At 39.2% G+C, this 16730-nt stretch overlaps 1 long non-coding RNA gene across 2 annotated transcripts in view; it reads left to right on the top strand.

Moving 5' to 3' along the window:
* Window positions 1-16730, top strand: part of LOC115859443 (uncharacterized) — a 37734-nt gene that overhangs the window by 587 nt on the left and 20417 nt on the right. Inside the window, exons 2-3 of one of the 2 annotated variants that reach the window (XR_009564281.2) lie at window positions 1484-1861; window positions 10650-13196. This is a non-coding gene — a long non-coding RNA (uncharacterized lncRNA). Of the gene's footprint in view, window positions 1-1483; window positions 1862-10649; window positions 13197-16730 lie in introns of those variants that run through there. The other variant, XR_009564290.2, reaches the window with a different exon arrangement.

The following is a 16730-nucleotide window of genomic DNA, read 5'->3' as shown; positions in this document are numbered from 1 at the left end:
GTGAAAAAGGAAAGAAAGGTCTCGAGTTAAATAAGACTGCTTTTTAGCGCCTCGGGGGAAGGCCGGAGCTCGATCACGAGGATCCTTGGTCATAAATGGCGACTCGCCCAAATGTTGTTTGATTTTGAAAAGCAGCTTATTCACTGAGCCGTTTTTGGCTGCCTCCTGGAAGTAATACCTCAGGAAAAAATGCGGAGCTTGTGGTGATTAAGAGCTAATTAAGAAAAAGGAAATCACTGTTGTTGAGAGTGAAAAATGATGAGGAATTTGTTGTTTTCCCTGAATTATTCTTGTGTGACTATTTCTCTTACAAGGTGATTGCTCAGCCATACATCTGTCACAGAAGTCGTTTGAACCACCACCTCCTTCTGAAAGAGAGGACATTTTGTTTCAAAATTAATTACCACTTTTCCATTAAAAAAGAAACTTTGACTAAGATTACAAAAAGGAAGATAACCAACAGGGTGTTCTTATAATAAAAGAACACCACACACACACACACACACACACACACACAAAATCACAACGAAATCTGATCAAACCCCTAAATCCAACTACTAATGTATAGAAAATAGAACAGAGGAGCATGTTAAACTACACCATAGAGATAGAATCAGCAAGATCTTGACTGTGGGAAACTCTACAGGACAACATCCTGGGTACTTTAATAAATAAAACGCAAGGGAAACAAAAGAGGGAAAACCTACAGATTAAAAGGGGCTTTAAAAACATCAATCGACTGCAACGTATTGCTCTTATTTAGATTGTAATTCAAATTGTCAAAAGCTTTTAAAATTGACATGAGATCATTTAACTCAGATATCGATTAGATGTGTGATGATATTGAGAAATTATTGTTAATTTAAGTGTGATAATAGTGTTATGATTACAGTTGTTTTTGTTTTTGTTTTTTTTTGAAGTCCATATCTATTAGCGTTTCATACCAGGGGAAAAAAAAAAAACCTCAGACAAACTAAAACAAACACATAATGGCACATGCGATTAACCTTACTATGCTATGCCACACTAAAAAAAAAAAAATGAGTAAGGTCTTTATGTCTTAATAGATCTCCAAAACGTACTGTTAAATGCAAAACACTGGGTATGGGCTGGGGCGTGGAGTGTATTTCATACACAATACATATATAATATGTGTTTCCTTGGATATGGTTTAGAAAGACAATATAGGTTTAGAAAGACAACCAAGAAATGATTATTATTGTAAGAGAGTAAGTGGGAATCTAGGGGAAAGGGTTGGGAGGGAATGTTTTCACTTAATCCTTTTCACCTTTTACATTTGAATTGAATGTGGATTTTGACATTCTAAAGAAAAGGAAAAGAATTCGGCTACAGGATTTTTGTGGGGATTAACAAGTATTTTCATTACACATAGGCATGTTTCTTTAGTGTGGACTTTTTTTAGCGTGGACTTTTAAAAGTTTTTAATGTGTTATCTTTCATATCTTCTCCTTACTCCTGCCAGGTAGTTTATCTTGAAGCAATCATACCAGTTATTCTAGAAAGGCACTATCCAGTCTGCTGTTAAAACCTGTGGGTGAGGACTTCCTGGTGGCGCAGTGGTTAAGAATCCGCCTACCAGTGCAGGGGACACGGGTTCGAGCCCTGGTCCGTGAAGATCCCATATGCCAAGGAGCAACTAGGCCCGTGTGCCACAACTACTGAGCCTGAGCTCTAGAGCCCACGTGCCACAACTACTGAAGCCCGCGCGCCTAGAGCCCGTGCTCTGCAAAAAGAGAAGCCACAGCAATGAGAAGCCTGCACACCACAACAAAGTGTAGCCTCCGCTCACCGCAGCTAGAGAAAGCCCACGTGCAGCAACGAAGACCCAACACAGCCAAAAGTAAGTAAATTAAAAAAAAAAAAAAAAAGCTGTGGGAGAATCCCAGTAGTTCCTGGTGATATTGGGAAATATCAGACAATGTAGTTTTCAGAAGAGGGCAGCCATACTTTTGAAATCAAGGTGTTCTTCCATGTGGATTTTTCATTTTCCATTTTTTAAAATTTTTGAATGGGCAATTCATTTTTTAAAAATTGAGGTATAATTGATTTGCAATATTGTTTCAGGTATACAGCAAAATAATTCAGTTATATATATAAATATATTTTCAGATTATTTTCCATTATAGATTATTACAAGATATTGAATATAGTTCCCTGTGTAAATTCTTGTTGCTTATCTATTTTATATATAGTCGTATCTGTTAATCCCATACTCCAAATTTATCCTCCCTGTCTCCTTCCCCTTTGGTAACCATAAGTTTATTTTCTATGTCTTTGAGTCTGTTTCTGTTTTATTAATAGATTCATTTGTATTATGTTTTAGATTCCACATATAAGTGATATCATATAATATTTGTCTTTCTCTTTCTGACTTCAGTTAGTATGATAATCTCTAGGTCCATTGATGTTGCAGCAAATGGCAATATTTCATTCTTTTTTATGGCTGAGTAATATTCCATTGCATATATATACTACATCTTGTTTATCCATTTATCTGTTGATGGATACTTAGGTTGCTTCCATGTCTTGGCTATTATAAACAGTGCTGCTGTGAACATTGGGGTACATGTATCTTTTTTTTTCCCTCTTAACTTCAAATATATCATTTATTTGTCTTTTTGTTTGTTTATTTGAGTTCTAATGAACAAGAAACTTTGGGAAGGAAAAGCAAATAACATTCTTACCTGAGTAATCAGATCATAGTATTCATGGTTAATTAAATTATACTTAATACTCTTGGAGGTTACAAACCCTTAGAAAATATTATGAAAACTATCTTCTTTCCAGAGAAACACACATACACAAAATGTAGTATACAATTTTGGGGAGCAGGTAGTATTTACATACTTTTTGAAGCCCATCACAACTTAGTTTTCTGAGTTCAGGTTAGGAACTCCTGGTTAAATAATCTTTAAGATCCTTTCCGGTTGTGTTCTCCTAAGATAAGACAAGTGCCAGTCTTGTATCCTTACCTGTACATGGCACCAATCGCTTCGTCTTTGTCTTCCCAACAAATTCTATACAGAAAGAAAAAAATTGAACGGCAAGTCTTCTTGTCAATTTCACACTTGGGAAACTTGGATCTGCAGCTCTACCTTGGTGAGGTCCAACTATTTGGATCAACTTTTGATTATTTTATTTTTTAATTAATTTTTATTGGAGTATAGTTGCTTTACAATGTTGTATTAGTTTCTGCTGCCCAGCAAAATGAGTCAGCCGTACACATACATATATCCCTTCCCTTTTGGACTTTCTTCCCATTCAGATCACCACAGTGCATTAAGTTCCCCGTGCTATATGGTATATTCTCATTAGCTATTTATTTTATACATAGTATCAATAGTGTATATGTGTCAATCCCAATCTCCCAATTCCTCCCACCCCACTTCCCCCTTGGTATCCATAGATTTGTTCTCTATTTCTGCTTTGCAAATAGGATCATCCATACCATTTTTCTAGATTCCACATATATGTGTTAATATACAATATTTGTTTTTCTCTCTCTGACTTACTTCACTCTGTATGACAGTCTCTAGGTCCATCCACATCTCTACAAATGACCCAATTTCATTCCTTTTTATGGCTGAGTAATATTGCATTGTATATATGTACCACATTTTGTTTATTCATTTATCTGTTGTTGGATACTTAGCTTACTTCCATTTCTTGGCTATTATAAATAGTGCTGCTGTGAACATTGCGGTATATATATATCTTTTTGAATTAGAGCTTTCATCTTTTCTGGATATGTGCCCAGTAGTGGGACTGCTGGGTCGTATGGTAGTTCTATTTGTAGTTTTTTAAGGAACCTCCATACTGTTTTCCATAGTGGCTGTATCAATTTACATTCCCACCAACAGTGTAGGAGGGTTCCCTTTTCTCTACACTGTCTCCAGCATTTATTATTTGTAGACTTTTTGATGATAGCCATTCTGACTGGTGTGAAGTGATTCCTCATTGTAGTTTTGATTTGCACTTCTCTAATAATTAGCAACATTGAGCATTTTTTCATGTGCCTGTTGGCCATCTGTATGTCTTCTCTGGAGAAATGTCTATTTAGGTCTTCTGCCTATTTTTTGATTGGGTTGTTTGCTTTTTTTGATATTGAGTTGTATGAGCTGTATGTCTATTTTGGAAATTAACCCCTTGTCGGTCGTATCATTTGCAAATATTTTCTCCCATTCCGTAGGTTGTCTTTTTGTTTTATTGATGGTTTCCTTTGCTGTACAAAAGCTTTTTAAGTTTGATTAGGTCCCATTTGTTTATTTTTGCTTCTTTTTAAATTTGCCTTGGGAGACAATTTAAGAAAATATTGCTATGATCTATGTCAGAGAATGTTTTGCCTATGTTCTCTTCTGGGAGTTTTATGGTCTTCTATTTAGGTCTTGTCTTATATTTAGATCTTTAAACTATTTTGAGTTTATTTTTGTATATGGTGTGAGGGAGTGTTCTAATTTCAGCAGTTCATTTGCTGAAGCCTGAAAGATACATTTATGATAACATAAAAAAAGTACCTAGAAACAAATCTAACAAAAGATGTGTAAGATCTTCAAAAGAAAATAATAACACTTTATTGAAAGACATAAAAGACTTAAATAAATTGTGAAATAGACCATGTCTATGGATTGAAAGACTAAATACCACAAAGGTGTCAATTCTCCCCACTCTTACAATTCATCTACAAATTTAATATATTTTAATAAAAATTCAAATGGGTTTTGGTGGAACTTGATAAGCTGATTTTAAATTTATATTGAAGAGTAAAAGGGTCAAGAATAGCCAAGGCATATCAATAAAAGAACAAGGTAAGTGGACTTAGTTCACCAGATAAAAAAATTCTTATAGGGCTTCCCTGGTGGCACAGTGGTTGAGAGTCTGCCTGCCGATGCAGGGGACGCGGGTTCGTGCCCTGGCCTGGGAAGATCCCACATGCTGCGGAGCGGCTGGGCCCGTGAGCCATGGCCGCTGAGCCTGCGCGTCCGGAGCCTGTGCTCCGCAATGGGAGAGGCCACAACAGTGAGAGGCCCGCGTACTATAAAAATAAATAAATTAATAAATAAAGATAGCATATTAATAATACAGTGTAGTATAATATAGATAGCATAGTATTAATTCAGGGATAAATAATATAATAATGAGACAGAATAGAGGGTGCAGAAATAAATCCTATCAGTATATAGAAATATAAGATCAGTGAGGAAAAGGGAAGATTTTCAATAAAAATGGTGCTGGGATAATTGGTTATCAATATGAGAAGACATGAGATTGAAGCCACCTCATATTTTACACTAAAATTAGTTCAACGCATCTTATAGACTTAAATGTGGAAGGTTAAACGAAGAAGATTTTGAATTAGGAAGAAAATATTATTTAGGGAAGTTTAGAAAAGTGATTTCTTAAAAGAAGACACAAAAGGCACAAACGATCAAGAAAACATATTTTGAAAGTAGACTACTTCATTAACTGTAGAAACTGTTCATCAAAAGTCATCATAAAGAGTGAAAAGACAGGATTTCCCTGGTGGTGCAGTGGTTAAGAATCAGCCTGTCAATGCAGGGGACACAGCTTCAATCCCTGGTCCGGGAAGATCCCATATGTTGCGGAGCAACTAAACCTGTGCGCCACGAATACTGAGCCTGCACTCTAGAGTCCGTGAGCCACACTGCTGAGCCCACGTGCCACAACTACTGAAGCTGTGTGCACTAGAGCCCGTGCTCCACAACAAGAGAAGCCACTGCAATGAGAAGCCCACGCACCACAACGAAGAGCAGCCCCTGTTCACCACAACTAAAAAAAGCCCAGGCGCAGCAACGAAGACCCAACACAGGCAAAAAAAAAAGAGTGAAAAGACAAACTATAAACAGAGAGAAGAGTTTGTATGTATAAATACATACATTTATTGATTGTATGTTTTTCGAACACATACAATCAATAAATGACAAGTATTCAAAATATATAAAGAACTCTTAAGAATTAAAAAGAAAAGGAGGGCAGACTATAGAAAAAAGAAAAAAATAATAATTTAACAGAAAAGGAAGCACTAATGGTGTATCAGTCAGAGTCTAACCTGAAAAACAGACACCGCGTCAAGTACTTACAGCAGAGGGAATTTAATGCAAGGCACTAGTTATACAGGTGACGGAGGAGTTGAGAGGCAAATGGGATAGTGAGGACAACGTGGGAAACCACTCTCATCCCCTCAGCTGGGCCGACAAATGTAGGAGAAAATGTTCTAGGACCCCAGAAGGCAACATTATCCAGTGAAAGCTGAAATCGCCGTGGGCATGTCTGGGAAGAGCTCAAGTCACAACCACAGCAGGCAAAGCCCAGGGTAAAGAAGGGAGGGGAGAAATCCCTGGCTTCACTCTCCTGCCTTCAAGTGTCCTCCACAGTGCGGGGGACACTATTAGCCAAATTCAGCCAGAATCCAGCTGACATGGGAGCCCACAAGGGTGAGCCCCTCTGCCGTGCACTGCAGGAAAACATGAGGAATGGATCTGAGGGCACACAGGCATAAACTAGCACAAATGACCCAGGATGAGGTGAAAAATGTTCAACCTTATTACATATCAAGGACAGGCAATTAAAATCCACAATAAAATACTATTTTAGAAGCTCTCCTTTCCAGCAAAACAACTATAACCGGTGAAAGTTTTAGAACACAACAGCTATTTAAAGTCTCTGGAAGGTGCCCTAAGGGCGTACAGCAAATGAAATATTTATTCAAGAAAATCTACTAAATCTCAGCAACAACAACAAATGTCTATGGTACCTGAACCATGACCTACTCATTCTCCCCTTAACCCAAGCTCAGCATAACAGATGCTCCTCTCCAGGTAGCTGTGGCCAAGAAGATAAGGCTCCCTATTCCCCCAGCTCCCAGTCAAGGGCTATGGTGTCCTCCCAGGAGGGGCAGGTTGCCAGCATTTCTCATGCTTCCACCTCAAGCCCCTCACCTCAGTTCCATGTTGCAGAGGCTAAATTCCAGGAGAATGTAGCCAGGAAGTCAAGGGTCCATTCATCCACTCAGCCATCTCATAGGGTGGAGGCTCTACAACAGTTGCGGCAGACTGAGAATATTGGGCCCTCATTTATCCTCACTTCAATTTGCTTGTATCCCTGGAAGGGGACTCAAATTTAACTGGATCAGATTTTGGAGCAAATTATGCTCAAGGACATTACCAAAAATAATAGAGCTATCAGCCAGCAATTAGAGAAACCTAACAGCTGGGTGTAACACAAACAGAAGCAGACATCTTAACAGACCAGGGAAATCCAAAAAAGAGGGGACATATGTATACATATAGCTGATTCACTTTGCTGTAAGCAGAAGCTAATCCAACATTGTAAAGCAACTTTTTGGATTTCCTTTGCATTTAGGTTGTACACTTTTCTTATTTGAAAACTTGTTCTTATTGCTGAATCAAAGTTTATGCTAAAACATTTTCAGACTCACTTTGGAGAGATTAGCAGCAGATGACAGATTGGTGCCTGTAGTAGTAGTTTCTAGCACAAACTCACCGACTGCATAAACTTTGATTCAGCAATAAGAACGAGTTTTCAAATAAGAAAAGTGTACAACCTAAATGCAAAGGAAATCCAAAAAAGAGGGGATATATGTATATGTATAGCTGATTCACTTTGCTGTAAGTAGAAGCTAATATAACATTGTAAAGCAACTATACTCCAATAAAAATTAATTTAAAAAATAAATAAAAATAAAATTATATTTTTAAATGCAAAGAACAAAACAAAAACAACAAAAAAAAGAAAAGCGTACAACCAGTTCAGGTTGGCCTTTGAAGTGATGTTACTATAAGCAAAAAATGCTGACCTATGATGGGTCCATGCACGCTACAGAAGATACAGAGCAGAGTTGCTTGCGTCTTCTTTCACCTGTGTCACTATTTGGAAAATAGGGGTAAAGTGATACTTTTCTGTAGAAAAACACTTTAGAAGAAACTACTCTTGTGGCAAAATTGCTGAAGGAGCAGACTGGTGGAAAAGGCCATCATATTTCCCAAATGTATTTCTTTCTGTCAACCCTAGAGGCATTGAAGAGACACAGGCTGTAAGTTAAAGCAAAAAATCAGTGTGTCAGGAGGGAATCTTATGAGAAAGTCCTGCAAGCATGACTCTGCCTCCCACTCACGTGGGCTTTCACTTGTTTCTGCTGAAAGGAGCCAGACGCCTTTGCTTCCTGATAGTCTGGTACCACAGAAAAATACGTATGCATTTTCAGTGTATGCAGGAATCAATGTCAAGTCTCTGCTCACCTGCAGATATGAAATCAGAGAGAGGGAATTCAAACTTGTGGACTGTGTGATAGGTTTTGTGAGAATATCTCTAGGCAGCAAGTTTAGAAGTATAATCCTAAGTATATTAGAGCTGGATACAAATTTGGCTTTCCTTTTGTTTAAGAGTTTTATCAGAGGCTCCAAAACTGTGAACAGGAGGGGATCAGATGTGCCACGTAGGTCATGCTCAAAGATGATGAATACATTTTGCTATTATTAGCTTATCACCCCCCTGAAGTGTAAGAAGAATCAAAGAGACTAATCCTGAAAGGTAAGAGAGGGGAATTGCTTGGCAGTCCAGTTGTTAGGACTTGACACTTTCACTGCTGGGGGCCGGGGCTCAATCCCTGGTCTGGGAACTAAGATCCCATAAGCTGCATGGCGTGGCCAAAAAAATAAAATAAAGAAAAAAAAATTAAATCATTGGAAAAAAAAAAAAGGAAGGTAATAGAATTTCTTTAGAGTGAGTTGGTGGTGGGCTGGGCGTCTCTTCTCTGCACGCTTTGTTAATCCCGGCCAAGTGAGGAGGGTTTCATGGAACCAACCCTAGAACTTGACTTTTGTGTCTGGGGACACACGAGGCTGGTCTCCGGCTCGGGCCTGACGATGCCTAAAGGTGAGAGGTACTCGGGAGCTGTCTGTGGACAGAGGGTCTCTGCAGGTTGTGGCTTTGCCAGTAAGTGAATCAGGCGAGGTGAGCCAGATTACCACCATTTGACAAGGGCTGGATTTGCACCTTCATGGTTGCTGGCGTAACAGAGGAAAATTGTACCAGTAATGTGGGACTCTGTCCTTTTTAAAAAAAATCTGCCTTATCACCACCCCTCCATCTCCCCACCCTCCTCTCCCCCAAGTTAGATGCCACAGAGTCCTGCAAGAGGGGGCAGAGGAAAAGCCAGGAAGAGAGAAGAAACAGAAGACATCCTCCTCCCGGCCCTTTTCCATTGTAAACATCTAAGCCTAAATTAGGCCTGACCGGTAGAAAGCGGAAAGAAGCTTTTAGTCCAGTGAGACAATATCATGTTTATTGGGATCAGACTGCAGTTTTAAATACCCACATAAAGGGAATTAATTTGGTTAGTGACCAAGAGAAGCTGAAAGGCTCTGAGCTCTGCTTGAGACTTATCTGAGTCAGGGCAGAACAATTCAGCAGAACGGGGTGAATGACAGTTATCGAAGAAAACGTAATCTGCTCCTGTCAGCACCCTTCCACGTCCAGCTCATCCAAAAGCGGTTATGTTCTGATGACTCTTGCATCCTCCAGCAGCTACGGCTTATGCAAAAGCAAAGTCGTGATCTGGAAGAGGGGCAAAGGGCAAAGGCTAGAGAGAAAAGTCCTGGACTTCAGACTTCTGATGAGATATGTCACACACTCCCTGCGTTGTACGTTGTACGTATGAGGAAGTTAGCACCTGGAGAGGGTAAGTGATGTATCTTAGATCACACAGCTCACATAGTGGCAGACGCTAAGAAGGAACCAAGGCTGTCTGGCTTCACATCCCAAATGGAAGAAGGAATGATCTGGAAGGGACGTGCACTGTGGCGAAGGCAGGGCTCAAGACCCAGTGAACACCACGAACCGGTGACAGAACAGTTCATAGGGTGAAGTAGTTTTATCATCTGTGTGAAGCCAACCATACACATGAGTGGAGGAAATGGTGTGTAGCTTTTTTTTTTTAATTAATTAATTTATTTATTTTTGGCTGTGTTGGGTCTTCGTTGCTGTGCATGGGCTTTCTCTAGTTGAGGCGACTGGGGGCTACTCTTTGTTGTGGTGCACGGGCTTCTCATTGTTGTGGCTTCTCTTGTTCTGGAGCATGGGCTCTAGTGCACACGAGCTTCAGTAGTTGTGGCGCGTGGGCTCAGTAGTTGTGGCGCACGGGCTTAGTTGCTCCATAGCATGTGGAATCTTCCTGGACCAGAGCTCGAACCTGTGTCCCTTGCATTGGCAGGCGGATTCTTAACCACTGCACCACCAGGGAAGCCCTGGTGTGTAGCTTTTATTCTTCCAGAGTCTGGAAGTGACTGTGTTTGATAATAAACTTACAAGGGACTTAGGGCTTTTCCAGGCTTTGGGTTTTCTAGAAAACAGAGGCTGTTTTCTAGGCTTTTATAATACATATCCAAAATAAAACCATAAAAGGCCCACACCTTCCTAAAAATACTATGTTTCTTGTCCACTGATGCCTGGAGAGGCATTAGAATTTGTGCAGACCATCGTGGGAAAAAAAAATAGAAAGAAAGAAAAAAAGGAAATATTTTTACATTATTGCCCATAAAATGCGTAGAACCTGAACATGAAAATAAAGAAATTATTTCTTCTTCTGGCAGATGTGTAAAGGAGATTCTTTGCTGTTTTTATCCTCAACACTTCTGACACCAAGTAAGAGGTTTTTTTCCTCCTGACAAGAAGTATGTGGTGGACTTCCCTGGTGGCGCAGTGGTTAAGAATCCGCCTGCCAATTCAGGCGACCCGAGTTCGATCCCTGGTCCAGGAAGATCCCACATGCTCCGGAGCAACCAAGCCCGTGCGCCACAACTACTGAGCCTGCACTCTAGAGCCTGCGAGCCACAACTACTCAGCCCGTGTGCCACAACTACTGAGCCCACGTGCCACAACTACTGAAGCCTGTGCGCCTAGAGCCCGTGCTCCACAACAAGAGAAGCCACTGCAATGAGAAGCCCGCGCACCGCAACGAAGAGTAGCCCCCACTCGCCGCAGCTAGAGAAAGCCCACATGCAGCAACGGAGACCCAACGCAGCCAATAAACAAACAAACAAAGAAATATGTGGTGTCTTTTCCAACACCATTTCTTCAGCTTACTGACACTAACTACCTGGAATTAGCATCAGATTCCACAGATTTAAGGGCTCAGTCCCACTAGGTGGTCCTCCACTTCAGATGTCAGTTACAAGTCCCTGGCCTCCTGAACTTTGGACCAACCCCAGCTATAAGTTGGGGGTTCCCATAACCCTCTCCTCAGGTTTGATTATTTGCTAGAATGACTCACAGAACTCAGGAAAGTACTTTACTTATTATTACTGGTTTATTATAAAGGATATAACTGGGGAACATCCAGATGGGAGAGACACATAGGGCAAAGTGGTGGGCTTGGGGTGAGGCATGGATCTCCCATGCTGCAAGCTCTTTGAACTCCATCCTTTAAGGGGTTTTATTAAGGGTTCATTCCAAAGGTATGATCGATGAAATCATTGGCTATTGTTGATTGATTCAATCACCAGTCCCTTTCCCCTCCCCAGATGTTAGGAGGTGAGCCTGAAAGTTCTAACCCTAATCATGCTTTTCTTTCTGGTGACAAGGCCCCAACCTGAAGCCATCTAGGGCCCTGCCAAGAAACACTTCATTAGAAAAAAAGACACTCCCATCCCTCAGGGTGTTCCAAGCCATTTAGGAACTCTGTGTCAAAAACCAAGGATAGGGCTTCCCTGGTGGCGCAGTGGTTAAAAATCCGCCTGCCAATGCAGGGGACACGGGTTCGATCCCCAGTCCGGGAAGATCCCACATGCCACAGAGCAACTAAGCCCATGCGCCACAACTACTGGGCCTGCACTCTAGACCCCACGAGCTACAACTACTGAAGCCCGCATGCCTAGAGCCCGTGCTCCGCAACAAGAGAAGCCACCACAGTGAGAAGCCTGCGCACCGCAACGAAGAGTAGCCCCTGCTCGCCGCAACTAGAGAAAGCCCGAGCACAGCAACGAAGACCCAACACAGCCAAAAATAAAAACAAATAAATAAATTTATTTTAAAAAAAAGAACCAGGGATAAAGATCAAATATATATATTTCCTATTGTATCACAGGAGCAGGTACTGTTTAGCCACTCTTGCTAAAAAAGGTTCTCCACATTGGACATTCAGAGAGACATACACTCTCCCTCAGTCCTGAAGAGGATGCTATTTACCATGCCTATCAGGCTCAGGAGGTACAAGTGCTCTAATAATTTTTGAATGCATTTCTGGTGACATGCTTTGAAATGATTTTGATTATACAAGGAGTTTCTCTCCATGGCTGACCAATGTGTTATTTGAAGAACACGTTAAATCTTGTGCAAAGGACTCTTAATCATCTTATCATCTTACCGCGAACAATTGATATAAATAGCAATTCCTTGAAACCGCAAACGTTGAGGCCCATAATCTTTGGGAACACCAGCAGACAACATACTCAGGCACCATTCCCTTCCCCAGGCTTGCCCTTGCAAGCATTCATCTATGCTGTGTGGTCAGATAAGGGAATCAACTAATTTCACATATTTTACCTTTGTTAATTAAGCTGAGATTTGTCCTACTGATAAACATAGATATCCTGGAGTTTCTGGAGTTACTTCAGGGTGAGATGAATCATCACCATTCCCACCTCCACCTGTGGCCAATTGCTTATATTTTTCTATTTTTTCCCCTAGGCAGTTATTTTCTTTAAATTATATTTTTAAGCCAAAGAATTGCCCCTCCTTCCCTACATGAAAGTCTGATTAAAAATGGAACTGTTGTGGTTAAAGTTTAAAAGTTGACCAGACATAGAGACAGAAAAAATAATAGAGGTTAACAGAGGCAAAGGAAGGGGGGAATGGGGAGTACTTTTTTAATGGGTACAGAGTTTCTGTTTGGGATGATAAAAAAAAGTTCTGGAAATGGATAGCGGTGATGGTTGTACCACATTGTGAATATACTTAACACCACTGAATTGTATGTTTAAAGATGGTTAAAATGGTAAATTTTATGTATATTTTACAACAATAAGAAAAAATGAATAGGGCCTCAAAGAAATGTGGGACACCGTTAAGGTCATCAACATGCATGTAATAGAAATACTGGAAGGGGAGGAGAAAAAGAAGCAGGAAAAAGTTTTTTTAAAAAATAGCTGAAAATTATACCTTAAAAAAAAGGGTTTTGTTGCATAGCTTCTTAAGCCTTTGCATTATATACAGGTATATATTCAGTAATTCTTAGCTTGACTTTTTTTTTTTTAAATAAATTTATTTATTTATTTATTTTTGGCTGCTTTGGGTCTTCATTGGTGTGCGCGGGCTTTCTCTAGTTGCGGTGAGCGGGGGCTACTCTTCGTTGCGGTGTGCAGGCTTCTCACTGCAATGGCCTCTCTTGTTGCGGAGCACAGGCTCTAGGCATGTGGGCTTCAGCAGTTGTGACACGCGGGCTCAGTAGTTGTGGCTTGCGGGCTCTAGAGCGCAGGCTCAGTAGTTGTGGCGCATGGGCCTAGTTGCTCCACGACATGTGGGATCTTCCTGGACCAGGGCTCGAACATGTGTCCCCTGCATTGGCAGGTGGATTCTTAACCACTGCACCACCAGGGAAGCCCCTTAGCTCGACTTTTTTATGCATTATTTTTGCAATACATTATGGGTTTTTGAAATGTATTGTTTTTGTCTAATTTAATAATTCTTTGTACATTTTCCATTTAGGTCCTCCTTTATTGTTAACCTTTAACTGTCTCATTTTTATAACTGTTTTGAGAGCGAGTACTGCCCTTACAATCTGTATCAGCAAGAAGGAAGGACTCTAAGGTTCTTTCTGGCAGTGGAGGTGGTGGGGAAGCAGAACCACCTTGGTGTAGATCTATGAAATGAAGAGTATACAGCAAAGCAAAAAAAATCAACCAATTAAAAGATCCCTTTGAGACAAAAGATCCCTTTGAGACAACCAATTAAAAGATCCCTTTGAGACAAATATCATATGGTATTGCTTATACGTGGAATCTAAAAAGATGGTGCAAATGAACTTATTCACAAAACAGAAATAGAGTCACAGATGTAGAAAACCACCTTATGGTCATCAAGGGGGAAGGAGGTGGGGAGGGATAAATTGGGATTGATATATACACATTACTGTATATAAAACAGATAACTAATAAGGACCTACTGTATAGCACAGGGAACTCTACTCAATACTCTATAATGGCCTATATGGGAAAAGAATCTAAAAAAGAGTGAATATATGTATATGTATAACTGACTCACTTTGCTGTACACCTGAAGCTAACACAACATTGTAAATCAACTATACTCCAATAAAAATTATAATAGCTGAAAAAATAGCTGAAAACTACCCAAATTTGATGAAAAACATTATTCTACACATCCAAGAAGCTAATGGACTCCTAGCAGGATGAACACAAAACAAAGAGATCTATACCCAGACATATTAGAGTAAAAATGCTAAAAGACAAAGAGAAAATCTTGAAAGAACAAGAGAAAAATTACTCGTCACATAAAAGAAGACCCCAAAGGATTAACAGTTGACCCCTCATCAGAAACAATGAGGGCCAGAAGGCAGTGGGATAACATATTCAAAGTGCTGGGAAAAAACACTGTCAAACAAGAACCTTATATCCAGCAAAGCCATCTTTCACAAGTGAAGACATAATACAGAGGTTTTCAGATAAATAAAAACTGAGAGAATTGTTGTCTAACAGCCACTTGCTAAGAAATACTAAAAGAAGTTCTTTGGCTAAGAGCAAATGACCTCAGAATGTAACTCGAGTCCACATGAAAAAATAAATAGCACCAGTAAATGTTAAGTAATGATAAAAGACAGCAGAAGTGCCTATTTCTTCTACTTTCTTCTCTTAACTAATTTTAAAAGCAATTTATAAAAGCAGTGTATATATGTGTGTGTGTATATATATATATATATATATATATATATATATACGTATTATTGGGCCTAGAGCATATAGAAATGTAAAATATTTGACAACAACAGCACAAAAGATATGACGGGAGCAAAGCTGCCTTGGAGTAAGGAAATGATACCAGATGGTAACTCAATTCCACAGGAGCAAATGAAGAGAATTAGAAATGGTAAATAAGAAGGTTAGTATAACAAACTCTATATGTACTTTCTCTCCTCTCAGTTTCCTTACAAGACATAAAATTATATAAAGTAACAATTATAACAGTGTATTTTTGGACTTGTAACACATATAGATATAATATGTTTAACAATAATAGCACAAAATGGAGGAAAAGGAAATAGAGCTATATAGGAGCAACATTTCTACATCTTACTAGAATTAAGTTAGAATACATTTGAAATATTCTGATTAGTTAAGATACATATTGTAAGTCCTGGTGTAACCACAAGGAACATAATGAAAACACACAGTGAAAAGAATCATTACTGGAATTAAAATTTTACATAAGAACATATTCATTTAATGCAAAAGAAAGAGGTAAAAGAGGAATAGAGGGAAAGAGAGATGGGACATATAGGAAACAAAAAGTAAAAAAGCAAATGTAAATCAGGTATGTCAATAATAATATTAACTATGAATGAATTAAACAATCCAATCAAAGGCAGAGATTGACAGACTAGATTTAAAAAGATCCAATTATATGGTGACTACAGGAGACACACTTCAGATTCAGAGATACAAATAACTTGAAAATAAAAGAGTGAGAAAAGATATGTGTGCAAACAGCAACCATAAGAAAGCTGGAGTGGTTTTACCAATATCAGACACAATAGACTTAAAAAAAAAGAGTTACTAGAGATAAAAAGGGACATTTTACAATGATAAAAGGGTCAATCCATTAGGATATGCATCTAAGAACAGAGCCCCAAAATACATGAAGCAAAACTGATAAAATTGAAGGGACAAATAGACAACTCAATAGTAATAGCTGGAGATGTCAATACCCCACTTCCAATAATGGATAGAACAACTAGACAGATGTTCCACAAGGTAACAGAAGAATTGAAAAACAACTTAAACCCACTAGACCTCAAAAATGTCCATAGAATGCTCCATGAAAAAACACTAGAATACATATTCTTCTCAAGTGCACATGAAACATCCTCTAGGATACACCACATTTTAGGCCACAGGGCAAGTCTCAAAATGCTTAAAAGAATTGCAACATGCTACGTAAGTTTTCTGACCACAGTGGAATGAATTAAAAGTCAAATATAGAAATTTGGGGAATTCACATATGTTCTGAATATTAATTCTTTATCAGATATATAATTTGCAAATATTCATTCCCTTTCTGTGGGTTGACTTTTTAACTCTGTTGATAATGTCTTTTGATCCACAGTTTTTTTCATTTTCATAAAGTCCAATTTGTTTATTTTTCTTTTGTTACCTGTGCCTTTGGTGTCATATCTGAGAAATCATTGCCAAGTCCAACATTATGAAGTTTTGCTCTATGTATCTCCTAAGACTTTTATGGTTTTAGGTCTTACATTTAGGTCATGGATCCATTTTGTGTGAATTTTAAAAATTTATTTATTTATTTATTTATGTTGCGCTGGGTCTTAGTTGCAGCATGTGGGACATTTAGTTGTGGCATGCAGACTTCTTACTTGAAGCATGCAGATTCTGAGTTGCAGCATGCGTGTGGGATCTAATTCTCTGACCAGGGATCAAACC

This window comes from Globicephala melas, chromosome 1 (genome assembly GCF_963455315.2).
Source record: "Globicephala melas chromosome 1, mGloMel1.2, whole genome shotgun sequence".
NCBI classification, from domain to species: domain Eukaryota; kingdom Metazoa; phylum Chordata; class Mammalia; order Artiodactyla; family Delphinidae; genus Globicephala; species Globicephala melas.
This window is presented reverse-complemented; position numbering and strand designations above follow the sequence as displayed.